At 41.1% G+C, this 18,529-nt stretch overlaps 1 protein-coding gene across 9 annotated transcripts in view; it reads left to right on the top strand.

Moving 5' to 3' along the window:
* The window catches only part of LOC309665527 (uncharacterized protein), a 714,473-nt gene that overhangs the window by 197,571 nt on the left and 498,373 nt on the right, over positions 1-18,529 (top strand). For 2 of the 9 annotated variants that reach the window (XR_014266471.1, XR_014266472.1), the window contains exon 1: positions 12,567-16,999. The exons of the other annotated variants lie outside the window; for them this stretch is intronic. The gene's annotated coding sequence lies outside the window, so the exon portion shown is untranslated. Of the gene's footprint in view, positions 1-12,566; positions 17,000-18,529 lie in introns of those variants that run through there. 9 annotated transcript variants of the gene reach the window in all.

The raw sequence follows: 18,529 nt of genomic DNA on the forward strand, positions 1-18,529 counted from the left end.
AAACAGGCAAACAGAAGAAAGGAAACATTTTTCTTTTTATAGAGTCAGACTCTGTGTTCAAACTTCTAAAGAGGAGGCAGTAGGAACTGGTTTAAATTTGGATAGGTGTCTTAGTTCCGGCCGCTATAACAAAACACCGAAGACTGGGTGGCTTATAAACAGCAGGAATTTATTTCTCACAGTTCTGGAGGCTGCAAGTCTGAGATCAGGGTGTCGGCGTGGTCGAGTTCTGGTGAGAGCCCTCTTCCAGGTTGCAGACTGCGGACTTCTCAGAGTGTCCTCGCATTGCGGAGAGCACAGGTTGGAAGCCAGTTCTCTCCTGACTCCTATAAGGGCACTAATCCTATTTATGGGGGCTTTTCCCTCATGACCTCATCTGTTTCTAATTACCTTCCAGAGGCCCTACCTCCTTACACTATCATATGAGAGATAGAGTTTCAACATATGAACCTTGGTGGGACACAAACATTCAGTCCATAAAAGTGGGTCTCTTCTGCACCCTTGGCAAAATGGACCTTGAAGAAAGAATATTCTCTCTTTTTGTAGGCAAAACATATCTGGGCTTTTGCAGAGAAGTAAAGTTATTTGCCAATGGACATTTGTCTATAAATGGGCAATTCTACATGTAAACTAAAATGTAGTGCAGGTGTGTTTTCTAGATAAACATCATTTGTTCAATAATCCTTCATTTGTCAATTAAAAAATTCCTAAAAGAACCATGGTAAAGAATGAGTGTGTTTATACTGTGGAATGAAAATTATTCATAGTTTTCTAAATTATCAACTCAAGCATAAAGAAACATTGAAGAATAATTATTGTATAGTAGGGTTCTGATCTTAATTTTCTTTTTTTCTTTTTATGTGCATTCTTTTTTTTTTTTCTTAAATCTTTATTGGAGTATAATTGCTTTACAATGTTGTGTTAGTTTCTGCTGTATAACAAAGTGAATCAGCTATATGCATACATATATCCCCACATCCCCTCCATCTTGTGTCTCCCTCACACCCTTGCTATTCCACCCCTCTATGTGGTCACAAAACACCGAGCTGATCTCCCTGTGCTATGCGGCTGCTTCCCACTAGCTATCTGTTTTTCATTTGGTAGTGTATATATGTCAATGCTACTCTCTCACTTTGTTCCAGCTTACCCTTCCCCCTCCCCGTGTCCTCAAGTCCATTCTCTACGCCTGCGTCTTTATTCCTGTCCTGCCCCTAGGTTCTTCAGAACCATTTTTTTTTTTTTTTAGATTCCATATATATGTGTTAGTATATGGTATTTGTTTTTCTCTTTCTGACTTCCTTCACTCTGTATGGCAGACTCTAGGTCCATCCACTTCACTACAAATAACTCAATTTCGTTTCTTTTTATGGCTGAGTAATATTCCATTGTATATATGTGCCACATCTTCTTTATCCATTCATCTGTCAATGGACACTTAGGTTGCTTCCATGTCCTGGCTATTGTAAATAGAGCTGCAGTGAACATTGTGTGGTACATGACTCTGAATTATGGTTTTCTCATGGTATATGCCCAGTAGTGGGATTGCTGGGTCATATGGTAGTTCTATTTTTAGTTTTTTAAGGAACCTCCATACTGTTCTCCATAGTGGCTGTATCAATTTACATTCCCACCAACAGTGCAAGAAGGTTCCCTTTTCTCCACACCCTCTCCAGCATTTATTGTTTGTAGATTTTTTGATGATGGCCATTCTGACCAGTGTGAGGTCATACCTCATTGTAGTTCTGATTTGCATTTCTCTAATGATTAGTGATGTTGAGCATCCTTTCATGTGTTTGTTGGCAATGTGTATAACTTCTTTGGAGAAAAGTCTATATAGATCTTCTTCCCATTTTTGGATTGGGCTGTTTGTTTTTTTGATATTGAGCTGCATGAGCTGCTTGTATATTTTGGAGATTAATCCTTTGTCAGTTGTTTCTTTTGCAAATATTTTCTCCCATTCTGAGGGTTGTCGTTTCATCTTGTATGGTTTCCTTTGCTGTGCAAAAGCTTTTAAATTTCATTAGGTCCCATTTGTTTATTTTTGTTTTTAATTCCCTTTCTCTAGGAGGTGGGTCAAAAAGGATCTTGCTGTGATTTATGTCAAAGAGTGTTCTGTTCCTCTAAGAGTTTTATAGTGTCTGGTCTTACATTTAGGTCTTTAATTCATTTTGAGTTTATTTTTGTGTATGGTGTTAGAGAGTGTTCTAATTTCATTCTTTTACATGTATCTGTCCAGTTTTCCCAGCACCACTTATTGAAGAGGTTGTCTTTTCTCCATTATATATTCTTGCCTCCTTTATCAAAGATAAGGTGACCATATGTGCATGGGTTTATTTCTGGGCATCCTATCCTGTTCCATTGATCTATATTTCTGTTTTTGTGCCAGTACCATACTGTCTCGATTACTGTAGCTTTGCAGTATAGCCTGAAGTCAGGGAGTCTGATTCCTCCAGTTCCGTTTTTCTTTCTCAAGATTGCTTTGACTATTCGGGGTCTTTTGTGTTTCCATACAAATTGTGAAATTTTTTCTTCTACTTCTGTTAAAAATGCCATTGGTAGTTTGATAGGGATTTCATTGAATCTGTAGATTGCTTTGGGTAGTAGAGTCATTTACACAATGTTGATTCTTCCAATCCAAGAACGTGGTATATCTCTCCATCTGTTTGTATCATGTTTAATTTCTTTCATCAGTGTCTTATAGATTCCTGCATACAGGTTTTTTGTCTCCTTAGGTAGGTTTATTCCTAGGTATTTTATTCTTTTTTGTCACAATGGTAAATGGGAGTGTTTCCTTAATTTCTCTTTCAGATTTTTTATCATTAGTGCATAGGAATGAAAGAGATTTCTGTGCATTAATTTTGTATCCTGCTACTTTACCAAATTCACTGATTAGCTCTAGTAGTTTTCAGGTAACATCTTTAGGATTCTCTATGTATAGTATCATGTCATCTGCAAACACTGACAGCTTTACTTCTTCTTTTCTGATTTGGATTCCTTTTATTTCTTTTTCTTCTCTGATTGCTGTGGCTAAAACTTCCAAAACTATGTTGAATAATAGTGGTGAGAGTGGGCATCCTTGTCTTGTTCCTGATTTTAGAGGAAATGCTTTCAGTTTTTCACCATTGAGAACAATGTAGGCTGTGGGTTTTTCATATATGGCCTTTATTATGTTGAGGTAAGTTCCCTCTATGCCTACTTTCTGGAGAGTTTTTATCATAAATGGGTGTTGAATTTTTTTGAAAGCTTTTTTTCGTTTATATGGTGTATCACATTGATTGATTTGCATATAGTGAGGAATCCTTGCATTCCTGGGATAAATCCCACTTGATCATGGTGTGTGATCTTTTTAATGTGCTGTTGGATTCTGTTTGCTGGTATTTTTGTTCAGGATTTTTGCATCTATGTTCATCAGTGATATTGGTCTGTAGGTTTCTTTTTTTTGTGACATCTTTGTCTGGTTTTGGTATCAGGGTGCTGGTGGCCTCGTAGTATGAGTTTGGGAGTGTTCCTCCCTCTGCTATATCTTGGAAAAGTTTGAGAAGGATAGGTGGTAGCTCTTCTCTAAATGTTTGATAGAATTCACCTGTGAAGCCATCTGGTCCTGGGCTTTTGTTTGTTGGAATATTTTTAATCACAGTTTCAATTTCATTGCTAGTGATTGGTCTGTTTATATTTTCTATTTCTTCCTGGTTCAGTTTCAGAAGGTTGTGCTTTTCTAAGAATTTGTCTATTTCATCCAGGTTGTCCATTTTATTGGCATATAGTTGCTTGTAGTAATCCCTCATGATTTTTTGTATTTCTGCAGTATCAGTTTTTATTTCTTCTTTTTCATTTCTAATTCTGTTGTTTTGAGTCTTCTCCCTTTTTTCTTGATGAGTCTGGATAGTGGTTTATCAATTTTGTTTATCTTCTCAAAGAACCAGCTTTTAGTTTTATTGATCTTTGCTATCATTTCCTTCATTTCTTTTTCACTTATTTCTTTTTTTTTTTTTTTTTTTTTTTTAACATCTTTATTGAAGTATAATTGCCTTACAATGGTGTGTTAGCCTCTGCTTTATAACAAAGTGAATCAGTTATACATATACAATATGTTCCCATTTCTCTTCCCTCTTGCATCTCCCTCCCTCCCACCCTCCCCATCCCATCCCTCTAGATGGTCACAAAGCACCGAGCTGATCTCCCTGTGCTATGCGGCTGCTTCCCACTAGTTATCTATTTTACATTTGGTAGTGTATATATGTCCATGACACTCTCTTACCCTGTCACATCTCACCCCACCCCCTCCCCATATCCTCAAGTCCATTCTCTAGTAGGTCTGTGTCTTTATTCCCGTCTTGCCACTAGGTTCTTCATGGCCTTTTTTTTTTTTTTTTTTTTTTTCCCCTTAGATTCCGTATATATGTGTTAGCATACTGTATTTGTTTTTCTCTTTCTGACTTACTTCACTCTGTATGACAGACTCTAACTCCATCCACCTCATTACAAATACCTCCATTTCATTTCTTTTTATGGCTGAGTAATATTCCATTGTATATATGTGCCACATCTTCTTTATCCATTCATCTGTCGATGGACATTTAGATTGCTTCCATGTCCTGGCTATTGTAAATAGAGCTGCAATGAACATTTTGGTACATGACTCTTTTTGACCTATGGTTTTCTCAGGGTATATGCCCAGTAGTGGGATTGCTGGGTCGTATGGTAGTTCTATTTGTAGTTTTTTAAGGAACCTCCATACTGTTCTCCATAGTGGCTGTATCAATTTACATTCCCACCAACAGTGCAAGAGTGTTCCCTTTCCTCCACACCCTCTCCAGCATTTATTGTTTCTAGATTTTTTGATGATGGCCATTCTGACCGGTGTGAGATGATATCTCATTGTAGTTTTGATTTGCATTTCTCTAATGATTAATGATGTTGAGCATTCTTTCATGTGTCTGTAGGCCATCTGTATATCTTCTTTGGAGAAATGTCTATTTAGGTCTTCGGCCCATTTTTGGATTGGGTTGTTCGTTTTTTTGTTATTGAGCTGCATGAGCTGCTTGTAAATCTTGGAGATTAATCCTTTGTCAGTTGCTTCATTTGCAAATATTTTCTCCCATTCTGATGGTTGTCTTTTGGTCTTGTTTATGGTTTCCTTTGCTGTGCAAAAGCTTTTAAGTTTCATTAGGTCCCATTTGTTTATTTGTGTTCTTATTTCCATTTCTCTGGGAGCTGGGTCAAAAAGAATCTTGCTGTGATGTATGTCATAGAGTGTTCTGCCTATGTTTTCCTCTAAGAGTTTGATAGTGTCTGCCCTTACACTTAGGTCCTTAATCCATTTTGAGTTTATTTTTGTGCATGGTGTCAGGGAGTGTTCTATTTTCATACTTTTACATGTACCTGTCCAATTTTCCCAGCACCACTTATTGAAGAGGCTGTCTTTTCTCCACTGTATATGCTTGCCTCCTTTATCAAAAATAAGGTTCCCATATGTGTGTGGGTTTATCTCTGGGCTTTCTATCCTGTTCCATTGATCTATATTTCTGTTTTTGTGCCAGTACCAAACTGTCTTGATTACTGAAGCTTTGTAATATAGTCTGAAGTCAGGGAGCCTGATTCCCCCAGCTCCATTTTTCGTTCTCAAGATTGCTTTGGCTATTCGGGGTCTTTTGTGTTTCCATACAAATTGTGAAATTTTTTGTTCTAGTTCTGTGAAAAGTGCCAGTGGTAGTTTGATAGGGATTGCATTGAATCTGTATATTGCTTTGGGTAGTAGAGTCATTTTCACAATGTTGATTCTTCCAATCCAGGAACATGGTATATCTCTCCATCTATTTGTATCATCTTTAATTTCTTTAATCAGTGTCTTATAATTTTCTGCATACAGGTCTTTTGTCTCCTTAGGTAGGTTTATTCCTAGATATTTTATTCTTTTTGTTGCAATGGTAAATGGGAGTGTTTTCTTAATTTCACTTTCAGATTTTTCGTCATTAGTGTATAGAAATGCAAGAGATTTCTGTGCATTAATTTTGTATCCTGCTACTTTACCAAATTCATTGATTAGCTCTAGGAGTTTTCTGGTAGCATCTTTAGGATTCTCTATGTATAGTATCATGTCATCTGCAAATAGTGACAGCTTTACTTCTTCTTTTCCGATTTGGATTCCTTTTATTTCTTTGTCTTCTCTGATTGCTGTGGCTAACACTTCCAAAACTATGTTGAATAATAGTGGTGAGAGTGGGCAACCTTGTCTTGTTCCTGATCTTAGTGGAAATGGTTTCAGTTTTTCACCATTGAGGACAATGTTGGCTGTGGGTTTGTCATATATGGCCTTTATTATGTTGAGGAAAGTTCCCTCTATGCCTACTTTCTGCAGGGCTTTTATCATAAATGGGTGTTGAATTTTGTCGAAAGCTTTCTCTGCATCTATTGAGATGATCATATGGTTTTTCTCCTTCAGTTTGTTAATATGATGTATCACATTGATTGATTTGCGTATATTGAAGAATCCTTGCATTCCTGGGATAAACCCCACTTGATCATGGTGTATGATCCTTTTAATGTGCTGTTGGATTCTGTTTGCTAGTATTTTGTTGAGGATTTTTGCATCTATGTTCATCAGTGATATTGGCCTGTAGTTTTCTTTCTTTGTGACATCTTTGTCTGGTTTTGGTATCAGGGTGATGGTGGCCTCGTAGAATGAGTTTGGGAGTGTTCCTCCCTCTGCAATATTTTGGAAGAGTTTGAGAAGGATAGGTGTTAGCTCTTCTCTAAATGTTTGATAGAATTCACCTGTGAAGCCATCTGGTCCTGGGCTTTTGTTTGTTGGAAGGTTTTTAATCACAGTTTCAATTTCAGTGCTTGTGATTGGTCTGTTCATATTTTCTATTTCTTCCTGGTTCAGTCTCGGCAGTTTGTGCCTTTCTAAGAATCTGTCCATTTCTTCCAGGTTGTCCATTTTATTGGCATAGAGTTGCTTGTAGTAATCTCTCATGATCTTTTGTATTTCTGCAGTGTCAGTGGTTACTTCTCCTTTTTCATTTCTAATTCTATTGATCTGAGTCTTCTCCCTTTTTCTCTTGATGAGTCTGGCTAATGGTTTATCAATTTTGTTTATCTTCTCAAAGAACCAGCTTTTAGTTTCATTGATTTTTGCTATTGTTTCCTTCATTTCTTTTTCATTTATTTCTGACCTGATCTTTATAATTTCTTTCCTTCTGCTGGCTTTGGGGTTTTTTTGTTCTTCTTTCTCTAATTGCTTTAGGTGCAAGGTTAGGTTGTTTATTCGAGATGTTTCCTGTTTCTTGAGGTAGGCTTGTATTGCTATAAACTTCCCTCTTAGCACTGCTTTTGCTGCGTCCCATAGGTTTTGGGTCGTCGTATCTCCATTGTCATTTGTTTCTAGGTATTTTTTGATTTCCCCTTTGATTTCTTCAGTGATCACTTCGTTATTAAGTAATGTATTGTGTAGCCTCCATGTGTTTGTATTTTTTACAGGTCTTTTCCTGTAATTGATATCTAGTCTCATAGCGTTGTGGTCGGAAAAGATACTTGATACTATTTCAATTTTCTTAAATTTACCAAGGCTTGATTTGTGACCCAAGATATGATCTATCCTGGAGAATGTTCCATGAGCACTTGAGAAAAATGTGTATTCTGTTGTTTTTGGATGGAATGTCCTATAAATATCAATTAAGTCTATCTTGTTTAATGTATCATTTAAAGCTTGTGTTTCCTTATTTATTTTCATTTTGGATGATCTGTCCATTGGTGAGAGTGGGGTGTTAAAGTCCCCTACTATGATTGTGTTGCTGTTGATGTCCCCTTTTATGGCTGTTAGTATTTGCCTTATGTATTGAGGTGCTCCTATGTTGGGTGCATAAATATTTACAATTGTTATACCTTCCTCTTGTATCGATCCCTTGATCATTATATAGTGTCCTTCTTTGTCTCTTGTAATAGTCTTTATTTTAAAGTCTATTTTGTCTGATATGAGAATTGCTACTCCAGCTTTCTTTTGATTTCCATTTGCATGGAATATCTTTTTCCATCCCCTCACTTTCAGTCTATATGTGTCTCTAGGTCTGAAGTGGGTCTCTTGTAGACAGCATATATATGGGTCTTGTTTTTGTATCCATTCAGCCAGCCTGTGTCTTTTGGTGGGAGCATTTAATCCATTTACATTCAAGGTAATTATCGATATGTATGTTCCTATTCCCATTTTCTTAAATGTTTTGGGTTTGTTATTGTAGGTGTTTTCCTTCTCTTGTGTTTCTTGCCTAGAGAAGTTCCTTTAGCATTTGTTGTAAAGCTGGTTTGGTGGTGCTGAACTCTCTCAGCTTTTGCTTGTCTGTAAAGGTTTTAATTTCTCCATCGAATCTGAATGAGATCCTTGCTGGGTAGTGTAATCTTGGTTGCAGGTTTTTCTCCTTCATCACTTTAAGTATATCCTGCCACTCCCTTCTGGCTTGCAGAGTTTCTGCTGAAAGATCAGATGTTAACCTTATGGGGATTCCCTTGTGTGTTATTTGTTTTTTTTCCCTTGCTGCCTTTAATATGTTTTCCTTATATTTAATTTTTGATAGTTTGATTAATATGTGTCTTGGTGTGTTTCTCCTTGGGTTTATCCTGTATGGGACTCTCTGTGCTTCCAGGACTTGATTAACTATTTCCTTTCCCATATTAGGGAAGTTTTCAACTATAATCTCTTCAAATATCTTCTCAGTCCCTTTCTTTTTCTCTTCTTCTTCTGGGACCCCTATAATTCGAATGTTGGCGCGTTTAATGTTGTCCCAGAGGTCTCTGAGACTGTCCTCAGTTCTTTTCATTCTTTTTTCTTTATCCTGCTCTGCAGTAGTTATTTCCACCATTTTATCTTCCAGGTCACTTATCCTTTCTTCTGCCTCAGTTATTCTGCTATTGATCCCATCTAGAGTATTTTTAATTTCATTTATTGTGGTTTTCATCATTGCTTGGTTCCTCTTTAGTTCTTCTACGTCCTTGTTAAATGTTTCTTGCATTTTGTCTATTCTATTTCCAAGATTTTGGATCATCCTTACTATCATTATTCTGAATTCTTTTTCAGGTAGACTACCTATTTCCTCTTCATTTGTTAAGTCTGGTATGTTCTGACCCTGCTCCTTCATCTGCTGTGTGTTTTTCTGTCTTCTCATTTTGCTTATCTTACTGTGTTTGGGGTCTCCTTTTCACAGGCTGCAGGTTCGTAGTTCCTGTTGTTTTTGGTATCTGTCCCCAGTGGCTAAGGTTGGTTCAGTGGGTTGTGTAGGCTTCCTGGTGGAGGGAACTAGTGCCTGAGCTCTGGTGGATGAGGTTGGCTCTTGTCTTTCTGGTGGGCACGTCCACGTCTGATGGTGTATTTTGGGGTGTCTGTGGCCTTATTATGATTTTAGGTAGCCTCTCTGCTAATGGATGGGGCTGTGTTCCTGTCTTGCTAGTTGTTTGGCATAGGGTGTCCAGCACTGTAGCTTGTTGGTCGTTGAGTGAAGCTGGGTCTTGATGTTGAGATGGAGATCTCTGAGAGATTTTTGCCGTTTGGTATTACGTGAAGCTGGGAGGTCTCTTGTGGACCAGTGTCCTGAAGTTGGCTCTCCCACCTCAGAGGCACGGCCCTGATGCCTGGCTGGAGCACCAAGAGCCTTTCGTCCACACGGCTCAGAGTAGAAGGGAGAAAAAATAGAAAGAAAGAAAGAAAGAAAGAAAGAGGCTATAATATAGTGAAGTAAAATAAAGCTATTGTAAAGCAAAGCTATACAGACAAAATCGCACCCAGAAGCATATACATATACACTCACAAATAAAGGAAAAGGGGAAAAATTAATATATCCTGCTCCCAAAGTCCACCTCCTGAATTTGGGATGATTCGTTGTCTATTCAGGTATTCACCAGATGCAGGCACATCAAGTTGTTTGTGGAGTTTTAATCCGCTGCTTCTAAGGTTGCTGGGAGAGATTTCCCCTTATCTTCCCTGTTCGCACAGTTCCTGGGGTTCAGCTTTGGATTTGGACCCGCCTCTGCGTGTAGGTCGCCTGAGGGCGTCTATTCCCCGCACAGACAGGACGGGGTTAAAGGAGCAGCTGCTTAGGGGGCTCTGGCTCACTCAGGCCGCGGGGAGGGAGGTGTACAGAGGAGGCGGGGTGAGCCTGCGGCGGCCGAGGCCGGCGTGACGTTGCACCAGCCTGAGGCGGGCAGTGCGTTCTCCCGGGGAACTTGTCCCCGGATCACGGGACCCTGGCAGTGGCGGGCTGCACAGGCTCCCGGGAGGGGCGATGTGGAGAGTGACTTGTGCTCACACACAGGCTTTTTGGAGGCGGCAGCAGCAGCCCCAGCGTCTCACGCCCGTCTCTGGGGTCCGTGCTGATCGCCGCGGCTCACGCCTTTCTCTGGAGTTCGTTTAGGTGGCACTCTGAATCCCCTCTCCTTGCGCGCCGCGAAACAAAGAGGCAAGAAAAAGTCTCTTGCCTCTTCGGCAGCTGCAGACTTTTTCCCGGACTCCCTACCAGCCAGCTGTGGTGCGCTAACCCCTTCAGGCTGTGTTCACGCCGCCAGCCCCAGTCCTCTCCCTGCGATCCAACCGAAACCGAAACCCGAGCCTCAGCTCCCAGCCCCGCCCGCCCTGGCAGGTGAGCAGACAAGCCTCTCCGGCTGGTGAGTGCTGCTCCGCGCCGAGCCTCTGTGCGGGAGTCTCTCCGTTTTTTTTTTCTCTGCGCCCCTGTTGCTGTGGGGTCTGCGGTGATCGCCGCGGCTCGCGCCTTTCTCTGGAGTTCGTTTAGGCGGCGCTCTGAATCCCCTCTCCTTGCGCGCCGCGAAACAAAGAGGCAAGAAAAAGTCCCTTGCCTCTTCGGCAGCTGCAGACTTTTTCCCGGTCTCCCTCCCAGCCAGCTGTTGTGCGCTAATCCCTTCAGGCTGTGTTCACGCTGCCAGCCCCAGTCCTCTCCCTGCGATCCAACCGAAACCGAAACCGGAGCCTCAGCTCCCAGCCCCGCCCGCCCCGGCGGGGGAGCAGACAAGCCTCTCGGGCTGGAGAGTGCTGCTCGGCGCCGAGCCTCTGTGCGGGAATCTCTCCGTTTTTCCCTCTGCGCCCCTGTTGCTGTGGGATCCGCGTTGGTAGCTGCGGCTCGCGCCCGTCTCTGAAGTTCGTTTAGGCAGCGCTCTGAATCCCCTCTCCTCGCGCACCAGGAAACAAAGAGGGAAGAAAAAGTCTCTTGCCTCTTCGGCAGCTGCAGACTTTTTCCCGGACTCCCTCTTGGCTAGCTGTGGTGCACTAACGCCTTCAGGCTGTGTTCACGCCGCCAACCCCAGTCCTCTCCCTGCGATCCGACCGAAGCCCGAGCCTCAGCTCCCAGCCCCGCCCGCCCCGGCGGGTGAGCAGACAAGCCTCTCGGGCTGGAGAGTGCTGCTCGGCGCCGAGCCTCCGTGCGGGAACCTCTCCGCTTTGCCCTCCGCACCCCTGTGGCTGCGCTCTCCTCCGTGGCTCCGAAACTTCCCCCCTCTGCCACCCGCAGTCTCCGCCCGCTAAGGGGCTTCCTAGTGCGTGGAAATCTTTCCTCCTTCACGGCTCCCTCCCACTAGTGCAGGTGCCGTCCCTATTCTTTTGTCTCTGTTATTTCTTTTTTCTTTTGCCCTACCCAAGTACGGGGGGAGTTTCTTGCCTTTTTGGAGATCGGACGTTTTCTGCCAGCGTTCAGTGGGTGTTCTGTGGGAGCAGTTCCACGTGTAGATGTATTTCTACTGTATCTGTGGGAAGGAAGGTGATCTCCGCGTCTTACTCTTCCGCCATCTTCCCGAGGACCTTCACTTATTTCTGATCTGATATTTTTGACATCTTTCCTTCTACTAACTTTGGGGTTTTTTTGTTCTTTCTCTAATTGCTTTAGGTGAAAGGTTAGGTTGTTTATTTGAGATTTTTCTTGTTTCTTGAGGTAGGATCAATTTGCTATAAACTTCCCTCTTAGAATTGGTTTTGCTGTATCCCGTAGGTTTTTGGTCATTGCTTTTTCATTGTCATTTGTTTCTAGGTATTTTTTGATTTCCTCTTTGATTTCTTCAGTGATCTCTTGGTTATTTAGTAGCATATTGTTTAGCCTCCATATGTTTGTATTTTTTACAGTTTTTTTCCTGTAACTGATTTCTAATCTCAGAGCGTTGTGGCCAGAAAAGATCCTTGATACAATTTCAGTTGTCTTAAATAACCAAGGCTTGATTTGTGACCCAAGATATGATCTAGCCTGGAGAATGTTTCATGAGCACTTGAGAAGAAAGTGTATTGTGTTGTTTTTGGAAGGAATGTCCTATAAATATCAATTAAACCCATCTTATTTAATGTATCATTTAAAGCTTGTGTTTCCTTATTTATTTTCATTTTGGATGATATGTCCATTGGTGAAAGTGGGGTGTTAAAGTCCCCTACTATGATTATGTTACTGTCAATTTCCTCTTCTATGGCTGTTAACATTTGCCTTCTGTATTGGGTGCAGAAATATCTATTTCTGCACCCAATACAGAAGGCAAGTGTTATATCTTCTTCTTGGATTGATCCCTTGATCATTATGTAGTGTCCTTCCTTGTCTCTTGTAATAGTCTTTGTTTTAAAGTCTATTTTGTCTGATATGAGAATTGCTACTCCAGCTTTCTTTTGATTTCCATTTGCATGGAATATCTTTTTCTGTCCCCTCATTTTCAGTTTGTATGTGTCCCTAGGTCTGAAGTGGGTCTCTTGTAGAGAGCATATATACGGGTCTTGTTTTTGTATCCATTCAGCCAGTGTATGTCTTTTGGTTGGAGCATTTAACCCATCTACATTTAAGGTAATTATTGATATGTATGTTCCTATGACCATTTTCTTAATTGTTTTGGGTTTGTTTTTGTAGGTCTTTTCCTTCTCTTGTGTTTCCTGCCTAGAGAAGTTCCTTTAGCATTTGTTGTAAAGCTGGTTTGGTGGTGCTGAAGTCTCTTAACTTTTGCTTGTCTGTAAAGGTTTTAATTTCTCCGTTTAATCTGATTGCAATCTTTGCTGGCTAGAGTAATCTTGGTTGTAGGTTTTTCCCATTCATCACTCTAAATATGTCCTGCCTCTCCCTTCTGGCTTGCAGAGTTTCTGCTGAAAGATCAGCTGTTAACCTTATGGGGATTCCCTTGTATGTTATTTGTTGCTTTTCCCTTGCTGCTTTTAACATCTTTTCTTTGTATTTAATTTTTGATAGTTTGATTAGTATGTGTCTTGTCGTGTTTTTCCTTGGATTTATCCTGCATGGGACTCTCTGCGCTTCCTGGTCCTGATTGACTATTTCATTTCCCATATTAGGGAAGTTTTCAACTACAATCCCTTCAAATATTTTCTCAGACCCTTTCTTTTTCTCTTCTTCTTCTGGGACCCCTATAATTTGAATGTTGGTACGTTTAATATTTTCCCAGAGGTCTTTGAGACTGTTCTCAATTCTTTTCATTCTTTTTTATTTATTGTGGTCTGTGGTAGTCATTTCCACTATTTTATCTTACAGGTCAGTTATCCGTTCTTCAGCCTCAGTTATTCTGCTATTGATTCCTTCTAGAGAATTTTTAATTGCATTTATTGTGTTGTTCATCATTGCTTGTTTGCTCTTTAGTTCTTTTAAGTCCTTGTTAAACATTTCTTGTATTTTCTCCATTCTATTTCCAAGATTTTGTGTATCTTTACTAACATTACTCTGAATTCTTTTTCAGGTAGACTGCCTATTTCCTCTTCATTTGTTTGGTCTGGTTGTTTTTTACCTTGCTCCTTCATCTGCTGCGTTTTTCTCTATGTTCTCCTTTTGCTTAACTTACTGTATTTGGGGTCTCCTTTTCGCTGGCTGCTGGTTCGTAGTTCCCGTTGTTTTTTGTGTCTGCCTCCAGTGGCTAAGGTTGGTTCAGTGGCTTGTGTAGGCTTCCTGGTGCAGGGGACTGGTGCCTGTCTTCTGGTGGCTGAGGCTGGATCTTGTCTTTCTGGTGGGCATGACTGCATTCGATGGTGTGTTTTGGGGTGTCTGCGACCATGTTATGATTTTAGGCAACCTCTCTGCTAATGGGTGGGGTTGTCTTCCTGTCTTGCTAGTTGTTTGGCATGGGGCTTCCAGCACTGGAGCTTGCTGGCCATTGGGTGGAGCTGGGTCTTAGCGCTGAGACAGAGATCTCTGGGAGAGCTTTCGCCGTTTGATATTACATGGGGCCAGGAGGTCTCTGGTGGTCCAATGTCCTGAACTCAGCTCTCCCACCTCAGAGGCTCAGGCCTGACACCAGGCTGGAGTTCCAAGACCGCGTCAGCCACATGGCTCAGAAGAAAAGGGAGAAAAAAAGAAAGAAAAAAAATAATAAATAAAATAAAATAATTAAAATAAAAGTTATTAAAATAAAAAAATAAAAAATAATTTAAAAAAAGAAGAGAATAACCAAACCAATAAACAAATCCACCAGTGATAACAAGTGCTAATAACTATACTAAAATAAAAATCAGAAACAAGCCAGTCGCAGACAGCAAACTCCAAATCTACAGTTGCTCCCAAAGTCCACCGCCTCTTTTTTGGGTTGATTTATTGTCTATTCAGGTATTCCACAGATGCAGGGTACCTCAAGTTGATTGTGGAGATTTAATCCGCTGCTCCTGAGGCTGCATGGAGGAATTTCCCTTTCTCTTTTTTGTTCACACAGCTCCTGGGATTCAGCTTTGGTTTTGGCCCCACCTCTGCATGTAGGTTGTCCTCAGGCTTTTGTTCCCACCCATCAGTATGGGGTTGAAGCATCGGCTTATTAGGGGGCTCTGGCTCACTCATGCTGGGGGGAGGGAGGGGTATGGTAGTTATAATTGGAATGCAGGGCAATCCTGTGGTGGCAGAGGCTGGAGTGACGTTGAAACAGCCTGAGGCACTCCGTGTGTTCTCCTGGGGAAGTTGTCCCTGGATCACGGGACCCTGGCAGTGGCGTGCTGCACAGGCTCCTAGGGGGGTGCGGGTAGTGACCTGCGCTTGCACACAGGATTCTTGGTGGCTGTAGCAGCAGTGTTAGCATTTCATGCCCGTCTCTGGTGTCCGAGGTGATAGCCGTGCCTCGCGCCCATTTCTGGAGCTCGTTTAGGTGGTGCTTTGCCTTCTGTGGGCAGACGGGGAAGGAATCCCCTCTCCTCGTGCACTCTGAAACAATGGTCTCCTACCTCTTAGTAAGGTCCAGACTTTTTCCCAGACTCCCTCCCGGCTAGCTGTGGCACACTAGCCCCCTTCAGGCTGTGTTCATGCAGCCAACCCCAGTCCTCTCCCTGGGATCTGACCTCCAAAGCCAGAGTCTCAGCTCCCAGCCCCTACCCGCCCTAGTGGGTGAGCAAACAAGCCTCTCGGGCTGGTGAGTGCTGGTCAGCACCAGTCCTCTGTGTGGGAATCTCTCCGCTTTGCCCTCGGTACCCCTGTTGCTGCACTCTCCTCTGTGGTTCTGAAGCTTCCCCCCCGCCCACCCCCCGTCTCCGCCCGCGAAGGGGCTTCCTAGTGTGTGGAAACTTTTCCTCCTTCACAGCTCCCTCCCAGAGGTGCAGTCCCGCCCCTATTCTTTTGTTTCTGTTTTTCCTTTTTTCTTTTGCCCTACCCAGGTACGTGGGGATTTTCTTGCCTTTTGGGAAGTCTGAGGTCTTCTGCCAGCGTTCAGTAGGTGTTCTGTAGGAGTTGTTCCACATGTAGATATATTTTTGATGTATTTGTGGGGAGGAAGGTGATCTCCACGTCTTAGTCCTCTGCCATCTTCCAGATTCTTTTCCTGATCTTAATTTTCAATCCCTTCAAAATAAGGTTGGGGAGCTCCTTAGCCATAATTATTCCCTTCTCTCATCATCTAGGTTTTCTAGTCACTCTTTTTGAACTATGTCAATCTTGGAAAGAATTTATTTATCAGTTCTTTGAATTTTAAAATCAGAGTTTTTAATCTCATTCATAAAGTTGAAGAAAGCTTTGTAATTAATCAATATAGCATTATTTGCCCAATTATTGCTGACAGCGCTACAGATGCATGCATTTTGGGGATTGGAGGATTTCTGTCTCATCTTGCTTCTTGAGAAGTGTCAATTTCTGGAGCAATTATTTGCATTTTTACAGTGGTGCTCACTGGGTATGTGCTTTTTGTCCCTCTCTGTTCTGTGACCTCTCAGGTCGTTGAAATCCTTGTATCACTGTCTCATTGTCTACAATGGTAATAGAGACATTCTGGATTTTTGGAAAGAAGAGAAAAACTTAAGATGAAATGACCCTCCTCCAATACATGTTGATCCCTCCACAGTGCCAAAGCCATGGTTTTATAGTTCACATCTCAGGTTATCAGTAAGTTCTGAACTATAGCAACTTGGGAGGTTCTGTTTCACCATTTCATGGTTGCTTCTGGGCAGGCTATAATCCTTTATGCAGACACTCGCCATTCCCAAATTGTTGCACTGTATTTCCTCCCTGCCTGATCACACAGTTCCCTCAGCCTGAAATGCCTTTCAGCTTCGTTTCTTACTTGTCACACTGCTATCCATCCTTTGAAATCAAGTTAAAAGGCCTCTTTCTCCATGAGGCCTTTTCCAATAACTGTAGACTTAACTGATCCTGCTGTTTTTTGAAACCCAGATCCCTTTCTCACTATGCTGATGATATTCTAAAGTATAATTGGGGGTTACTTGCCTTATCATCCTTATTATCTTATATAAATGTGTCTGATTTTTTTCTCCAAAAAGTTTCGAAGTAGTCATCTCTCTTATTAAAGGTAAGTTCCTGAGAAAAAGATTCTTATATATGATTGTGTTAATTATCATAACAGATAACTCCCAAATCAAAATAGTTTAACACAGCTGAAGTTTATTCTTACTCTTATAAAATTTCGGTGTGGTCTCTGGCAGGCAGTCTTCTGTGTGGTGATGTAGGAGCCAGGCTCTTTCGATCTCAGGCACTGCCCTGTTCAACATGTGGCTTCCAAGGATGCCAAGTAAGGCCAAGAGAGACTAGAGAGAGAACATTTGCTTCTTAACCAGGTTGGTCCCAAAGAGTTTATACTTCTCTTCTGTTTATACTCTGTAGTCACCTGGCCATGGCCAGATGCAAAGAAAGTCCAGGAAATATAGCGTCTGGCTAGAAGATGCTTCCCTAGACACTATGGGATAGGAACCCAGATCTTTGTTGAACAGGTAGCTCTGCCACAACAATACGGGTGGTCATAGGTCTCTACAGTCCTTTGCCCATTGGAAGTGCTTTGATATATGTTTGTTAAAAAAAAAAAAAAAAAAGAATGAATGAATAAATAGTGTGTACCAGGTCTAGGGTAAAGGAAATTAGATGAGAGCCACAGGTTTGCATGTGTTTTATGGCTACTGGGTGTATGAGTTCACAGACTTAATGTCAGTGGGAGAGCAGCTATTTATTCAAAGGGAGAAGTAATCAGTTTGGGACTTATCTCTGTTCTTTAACCATGCCTTGATCCAAAGGCCATAGGGTATTTTATAGACATCGTGATGAATACTTAGGAAAATATTGTCATCTTTCTTGTTCTGAGTACATTTTGTTGTTTACGTGCTTTACACATCATTTATTTGCCCCAAGAACATTCTAGAAGGAATGTTTCTATTTTAGAAAATAACTGTTCTCATTGTTGGGCAAACATCCATTTGTTCTAATGATTAAAGAAGTGTTCTGTTACCTTGGGAAAGACTCAGATTTTTAAGAGGCAGGGACAGCATTACATAATTTCTAAGGGAATGAAAAAAACATGTTTTCTATACAAAATATTCATTGGTACTGCTTTTGCTATTTTTTTCTTATCAAGAGGCAATAGATATGATTATCTATTCAAAAGTATGTAGTGTTACAGAGTGACAAGATGTCAAATGCACAGGCTGAGGGAGAATATTTCTTAATGCAACATATTTGTTGGAAGCCTCTAGCATCCATTACATTGTGCAAGTGAACAAAATTGATAGGTGTTAAAAAAAAAATTAAAGCATCAGCCATGGTATGTTTAGCATCTACACGTAAAACAAAACACTTTAGATCTGAGCTTCCACTTTATTTTATATGTGTGTTTACTCAGGAGTTGTTATGCCTTATCACTTTTATTGTTCTTTTATCCTAGCTGTGTGAAAAATTACAGTTGGAGCAGTGCTCATGTTTTTACTAAAATACATTTTATTTCCTGCTATGAAGCAGATTGCTAACGTTTGCTACTTTTATTCTTATGGCTGTATGACTCTCTCCGTTCCAGTTAAGGTTGTGTCAGTATTTCTATGAAAAAAAGTCCTTTTTATTTATGTATTTGTTTTTATTCTATGATTGCCTCAGCTAAGCAGAGGTGAATCTCAGAAGAACTCATGCTAAGTTAAAAAATGGGACAAATAAAACATGGGCACCGAACACTGACTATAAAGTCCACACAACAAATACTGCATCTAAAATAAAGGTAAAGTTCAGAGACAATGATTTCCACAGGATTCGATAAGAAGGGACCTTTACATTGTAACTTAGCCACTCAGGTTCTTGAAACTGAGATTGATATTATGATACTTAAGGTT

Source organism: Balaenoptera physalus (assembly GCF_965194825.1).
Source record: "Balaenoptera physalus genome assembly, chromosome: 8".
NCBI lineage: Eukaryota > Metazoa > Chordata > Mammalia > Artiodactyla > Balaenopteridae > Balaenoptera > Balaenoptera physalus.